At 46.7% G+C, this 7,328-nt stretch overlaps 1 pseudogene; it reads left to right on the top strand.

The window, feature by feature from the left end:
• Positions 1-863: 863 nt before the first annotated feature.
• Positions 864-1,797, top strand: LOC137165107 (olfactory receptor 10A4-like; annotated as a pseudogene).
• The last annotated feature ends 5,531 nt before the right edge of the window (positions 1,798-7,328 follow it).

The following is a 7,328-nucleotide window of genomic DNA, read 5'->3' as shown; positions in this document are numbered from 1 at the left end:
TTGCATGTGACTGCACAGATAGAAGCATGATGAGGATGAATAGATAGATAGATATTATATGTGAAAGGACAGATAGATAGAGAGACCACTTGATTGATTATCCATGGGTTTAATTCTCCTCTCACTTCAATAGATGAAAATTAGGAGTAACTTTACTGAAGACAGTTGATTTACAATTGTGTAAAACTGAACTGAAAGGAGAATCAAGCCTCTGCAATAGACAAAGGGGAGTGTAGTTTCACTCCACTGTGGAACTGGAGCAGTTAACTGAAGGGAGAATCCCATTGAAAAGCTGTCTGGCATTTCCACCTTCTCTAAATAAATTGTTTCCAAGACCGCAGCTGTGGCTCCATAGAAATGTGGGTGCTGTGTAGGCAGGTCTGTCTGTCGTGTTTTTGTGTATTCAGTATGTGTCTGTGTCCCTACATAAAACCCCCTATGGAGTGAAACCAAGAGCAAGGTAGCAAAGCGAAGCCACTTCAAATTTTGGACTAATCAGTTGAGCCAGGACTAGTCGAAGGTTTGTAGGATCAAGCCCCGGTGGGTCTGTCTACACAACACTTTGGACAGAGAGGGTGTGAGCTTCCCAGCCCAGGTTGGCAGAGTTGGGCTAGCTGGATTCACGCTAGTGCTTGCAGAATATCTGTGAAGAGACCGCTTTGAAGGGTTGGTGGAGGCTGGAGCTCAGGATCTGAAGACTAGGGAAGTGGGTGGGCTAAGACAAGCCACAGTAGCCGGATTCTGCCAAATTGGTGTGTTAAAGATAATATTTATGTATTTATGTATTTCTTATAGCATTCACCCAACTTACCCAGTTCATGAAGAATTTTATTGTCTCCATAGATAGGAAACAGCCGTAGGACATGGCTAGCAGGAACCACACAGTGGTAACACAGTTCTTCGTGCCTTTCTCCAATCTCCTGGTACTCCGCGTTTCCCTTTTTTTCCTGGTGATGCTGATGTACCTCCTTACCATAGTGGGGAATATGCTTATCATCACGCTCACGGTGGTGGACCCTGCCCTTCGCTCCCCCATGTATTTCTTCCTCTGGAACTTGTCCTTTCTGGAAATTGGTTACACCTGGTCTACCATTCCCAAGATGCTGGTGAACTTCCTCTCCAAGGACAAGAGCATCTCCTTCCTCAGCTGTGTCACACAGATGTATTTCTTCTCCTTCTTGGGGATCACAGAGTGCTGCCTACTGGCTGCCATGTCCTACGACCGTTACATGGCCATATGTCACCCTCTGCACTACATGGCCATGATGAACAGAGCTGTGTGTCTCCAGCTCTCAGCGATTTGCTGGCTCATCAGGTTACTGGTGGGTGTCGGGCAGACAACTTTCATATTCACTCTGCCCTACTGCAGGGCCGAACAGGATCAACCACTTCTTCTGTGACCTGCCGCCACTGCTGAAGCTGGCCTGTGCGGATACCTACAAGAATGAAATAGCTGTGTACACCGTCGCTGTCACCTTCATCATGGTGTCCTTCCTGCTCATCCTTGTGTCCTACGTCCGTATCCTCCACGCTATCCTCAGCATTGCGTCCGCTGCGGGCCGGAGCAAAACCTTCTCCACCTGCTCCTCCCACCTTATCGTGGTGACCTTGTTTTATGGGTCTGCCACTGCAACGTATCTAAGGCCCAAATCCAGCTACTCACGCAACACGGACAAACTGCTTTCCCTGTTCTACTCTGTGGTGTCTCCAATGCTCAACCCTTTGATCTACAGCCTGAGAAATAAGGAGGTGAAGGAAGCCCTGAGACGGGTGATGGCCAGAAAAATATTTGGTTGAAAACTGGGGGAGGGGGGTTGTTTTTTTACATATTCTTGTGATGGATTTGGAGTTGCCTGTAGTAGCCGGATCTATGAATTGTATGGCAATTATATTAATTACCTATGAATTATCATTTATCACCCTGAGGTATTGATAGGTTCTTCTCTCAAGGTCAGGTCCAGTATTACTAAAATTACTGTTCAGTTAGGACCCCCGATGGGCACAGTTGCAACACTCACACTGTCGGAAACCTTCTGTATTTGTTATAGTTCATTAATATATTGCACCAACACTCAAACCCAGCAAGGCAGATAGAGATACTACAGAATGTCCATTGACTCACACCGTTCCTTCCAGAATATCCGCAAATGTTAGCCATCATCTTCCTCCTCACCATCACCTTCCTCCTCGTCACCAGTGGCCATCATCTTGGCACCTCCCATGGGCGACGTCTCTCTCTCCTCCTGCCCACATGCTGGGTTGCAACTTTTTAAATATGTTGTTCAGGCTACAGGCTTGTAGCCCCCTGGCATTACTGCTGAATAAAATAAGTGCAAAAGTGATCTCTGTGGGTACACAGTAGCAATCTGGGAATACTGTATGTTTGTCTGAATAGTGAAAAGAGATTTTCTTATGCACATATGGGGTTAATTCAACAGCCGGGTGTTCAGGAAACTACCTAGGAAGACAGACAATAGTTCAGATGAGAGCTTCTCCGCAAACACCAAGGACAAGTAACTGTGAGATGCTCCATCTGCCCACCCATAGCGAACCTGCTAGAGCAGCTTTCCCAGGAGTGAATCCCTCCCCCTCTGAAGAGAGGAAACCCAAAAGACTGAGTGGGATTTCAAGAAAGCCACTTCCCAAAGAGAGGACAGCCTGGTTTGCTGAAGTGGTTTAGGGGAAAAAATTGCCTCCTGACCTCCAGAGGCAATTCCTAGAGGAAGCTTAGCCTGCATGAAAGGCTTTAATACTAGTCTCTTGCTATGCTGTGTTCCTACTGTTAAGATTAAATAATACTTTGTTTTAAGATGGCTGTTTTGTGTCACTATTATCACCGCAGGTCATGGCTCCCAGGGGGGACATGCACTTGTACTGAGTCCAATCGGACCTGCTGAGCAATCCTGCTGTCACCCAAGAACCTGGTCTGGAAGTGGGAGAATCCCAGGATTCCACACCAGCGAGATGAAGGCTCCTGGCCTGAGAGCTGGAGGTGGGTCATAGAACATGTAATCACAGAATATTGGGGTTGGCAAGGACCTCAGGAGGTCATCTAGTGCAACCCCCTACTCAAAACAGGACCAACCCTGACTAAATCATCTGGGTCCATTCAGTGAGACCCAGAGAGGGACAGAGGTACATCTCTCCCTGAAGTGAAACAATTATTTTCTTTTCTATCTCCCTTCTTACTTGTTTGCCTATTCCCTCTCTTTTTCATTTTCCACTTTTTAAATTTTTTTTCTAACTTTTCCATTATTTTCTTTCTTTCTTTTCATCTCTTCCTCCCACCCCGCCCCACCCACAGCCATCCCTGCTTTTTGTTTTTAATGGGAGGTTGTTGAATGAATCAAACTCCTTGATGCATTTTTATTCACTCATTCACTGCACTTTGAAACAGGAGTAGATGAAAGAGTACTAGGGAATTTTAGTGCACGGCCGCTCAGTCTACAGGGACACGTAATGTGTGGCATGCTAGTGAGGGGTAGATTTACACCCTGGCTTGCTGCAAACTAAGCCCTACCCTATACTACAGAGATAGCTTGATGTAAGATATCTTACATCAAGCTAACTGTGTAACCAGACACACTACAGACATGAAAAAAAACACAATGATTATTGCGGTGGCTGCAGGCCGACCTAACATAGGTCGACTTAATTGTGTGGCGTAGACAAGTCCTAAGTGTTTGTCTACACAAGCCCCGAGACAAGGAGAATGAGATTTTCCAATCTGCCTTGTGGGGGAAAGTGAGGCGGTAGGTTCAACAGGATGTGGAAATAGTTTTTGTTTTCAAGGTTGTTTTTTCAAGAAGGGGTTGAGGAGGGATTGACAAAAAACAACATGTTCTGCTGACATTTTTTATGGCAAATATATTTGTTGTCAAAATTTTCCCTGACAAACCAGAAAACCCAAAAATGCAGAACAGTTCTAGGTCTGAGCTCAGACAGCGGAGCCTGGACTTTGAGTGTTACCTTCAAATATACCTTGACTTTAGCAAAGCTTTTGATACTGTCTCTCACAGTATTTTTATCAGCAAATAAAAGTATGGGTTGGATGAATGGACTATAAAATGGATAGAGAACTGGCTAGAGCATAGGGCTCAACGAGTAGGGATCAATGGCTCCATGTCTAGCTGGCAACCGGTCACAAGCGGAGTTCCCCAGGGGTCGGTCCTGGGGCTGGTTTTGTTCAACATCTTCATTAATGATCTGGAGGATGGGGTAGATTGCACCCTCAGCAAGTTTGCAGATGACACTAAGCTGGGGGGAGTGGTAGATACCCTGGAAGGTAGGGATAGGATACAGAGTGACCTAAACAAGCTGGAGGATTCGGACAAAAGAAATCTAATGAGATTCAAGAAAGAAAAGTGCAGAGTCCTCCACTTATGAAGGAAGAATCCCATGCACAGCTATAGACTGGGGACCGACGAGCTAGGCAGCAGTTCTGCAGAAAAGGACCTGGGGGTAACAGTGGATAAAAAGCTGGATATGAGTCAGCAGTGTGCCGTGGTTGTCAAGAAGGCTAATAGCACATTGGGCTGCATTAGGAGGAGTATTGCCAGCAGATCGTGGGAAATTATTATTCCCCTCTATTCGGCATTGGTGAGGCCACATTTAGAGTATTGTGTCCAGTTTTGGGCCCCCCACTACAAAAAGACTGTAGACAAGTTGGAGAGAGTCCAGCGGAGGGCAACCAAAATGATTAGGGGGCTGGATCACAGGACTTATGAGGAGAGGCTGAGGGAACTGGGCTTGTTTAGTCTGCAAAAGAGAAAAATGAGGGGGGATTTGATAGCAGCCTTTAAGTACCTGAAAGGGGGTTCCATGGAGGATGGAGCTAGGCTGTTCTCGGTGGTGGCAGATGACAGAACAAGGAGCAACAGTCTCAAGTTGCAGTTGGGGAGGTCTAGGTTGGACATTAGGAAAAATTTTTTCACTAGGTGGGTGGTGAAGCACTGGAATGGGTTACCTAGGGAAGTGGTGGAATCTCCATCTTTAGAGGTTTTTAAGCTGCGGCTTGACAAAGCCCTGGCTGGGATGATTTAGCTGAGGTTAGTCCTGCTTTGAGCAGCGGGTCGGACTAGATCCCTCCTGAGGTCCCTTCCAACTCTAATGTTCTATGATTCTATGATTCTAAAAGCTGAGGGGCTCTGAACTAGATTCTCATCTTCTCCCAAGACAGAGGTAAGGATGGACAGCTGTGACATTAGGATCTCCAGTGTTTGTCCCTACACAGAGAGCAGAGCATGCGCATGCAATTCATCTGCTGTATCTAAGAAAGAAAGACCCTGCGTCATTACAGAATCCAAGCATGTGCCTAGGCTCAGCACATAACTGGGCTCATTGACACTCCCATGCTAAGGTTTTGGCAGACATTTAATGTCTTGTTGAGTCAGGACACAAAAGCTCCCTGCCCGTGTGAACACAGTGTGTTCCCTGTCCTGTAGTGACTGTGATTGACCCATACCACGGCTCCCCCACGGACCCACTCAGAGTGGTTTCTCATCATGTACAACTATAAGGAACCTCCATGTGCATCACACACAGTGCCCTCGCCTTAGAATTTCAGCCCCACGGCACCATCCCGGGAGCATCACGCTCAGTTCTGGTTCTTGGGGCAGGTTCTTCTCATTTCCGAATTCACCCGTATAACTTTAAAGTGCCCAGAACTAGCGTCACTGCTGCTCAGATGCAGCTCACGAGACCAACTCCCCTGGGGGTGTCCCAAGTCACTTTCTAAAATTGCTAACGATGCCTTTCGGAAAATGGGTGAGCAGCGAAGTCAACCAAGGGCCTCTGGCCTGGCGCGCCGTTAACTGTCACTGGTAACAAGAATATCGACATGTGGGGACAGACTGATGGGAAAGTTCTTGGGCTGAGGCTGTTGGGTGTTTTCCATATTCCATTATGGTGCCCTACTTTAAGAGACCTTCTCACATTTAGAATGTATTTACCCAGGAATAAATACCCACAGCTGGCCCGGATCAGCTAACATTGGCTCACAGGTCTCGGGCTTCAGGACTGAAGAATTGCAGTGTAGAGTTTCAAGCACCCCTGTCTGTTATATCTCTGGAGTCATCTGCACCGCTGGCAGCAGTCGTGCATTGCCAGTACCCAGGCCACTGTGAATTGTTTTGTGGTCCCAATTTAATTGGTAGCTGCAATGGGCCCGAATGAAGCTACCTGGACGTCAGGACATGAGAAAAAAAATCAGATCCGAACACTGCCAATAAAGTTGGACAGTGAACAAACTTCTGGGTTCTGACCTATAGAAATTATCCCCTTGGGGCACTTTTAAAGTACATTGCCTGCTGGGGGACAGAGAGCTTGTGTCCTTATTGATCTATCTATTCAGCTCTTTATCTAGTTATCCCTCCATACTCATAGAAGGTGAGGGTTGGAAGGGAGCTCAGGAGGTATCTAGTCCAGCCCTCTGCTCAAAGCAGGACCAACCCCAACTAAATCATCCCAGCCAGGGCTCGGTCAAGCCTGGCCTTAAAACCCCTAAGGATGGAGATTCCACCACCTCCCTAGGTAACCTGCTTCACCACCCTCCTAGTAAACCCTCCTTCTGTATAATAATCTGTCCAGACACCTAATAGTCTTTTTTGTTGTCTGTCCATCAAGATGTCTGTCCATTTTTTTATCCTTCTGCTGTTTCTCCATGCTACCCGTTGGTCTGCCTATCTGCCTGTCCCTGTGTGAATCTGCCTTACAAATGTTCATCTATCCAAACATCTCTTTGTGCACCTGGCTAAATGTGTTTACACTCCCCTTAGCTACCCATCAGAACACACCCATCTCTGTGGCAAGTGGACGTCAATGGGCAGGGGCTGCTGAGTGGCAACATGTCACAGGCACTAAATTCAATGTAAAGCTATAGCCTGACTTTGGGTAACTGAGGAATATCCCTTCTCACTCTGTGTGCAGCTAATTTCACAGGCAAAGCCGGTGGGAATTGGAGCCGATAAAGGTATTGCAATGTGAATGTAACATGCTGCTACCTGCAGCTGTGACAAGGGGATAAACTTTAACAAGATCTGTCTGTGTCCCTGGTGGCTGAGCAGAGAAGCAGCAATGAACTGTCTGTCCATAGCGTGGGAGGTGCTGGACCTTCAGGACGCAGCTGTTTCTATATGTCTGACCACAGATCTGCAGTGACAGATCCCCAGCAGGGAGGAGCCCTGATCAGTTACATTTGGAACATGTTCATTTCACTGATGCTTTGTTTAGGAGAAAATAATTCAAAAAACTGAAACAAAACCCTGCTTCATTATGTGCTCGTTAAAACCATCCCGTTAGCAACACAGCTAGTAAAGTGAAATCTCTCC

This window comes from Emydura macquarii, unplaced genomic scaffold, assembly GCF_026122565.2.
Source record: "Emydura macquarii macquarii isolate MOO-44397 ecotype Brisbane River unplaced genomic scaffold, CSIRO-AGI_Emac_v2 contig_2747, whole genome shotgun sequence".
NCBI lineage: Eukaryota > Metazoa > Chordata > Testudines > Chelidae > Emydura > Emydura macquarii.
Note: the sequence above shows the minus strand (reverse complement) of the source record. Positions and strands in the feature narration are given on the sequence as shown.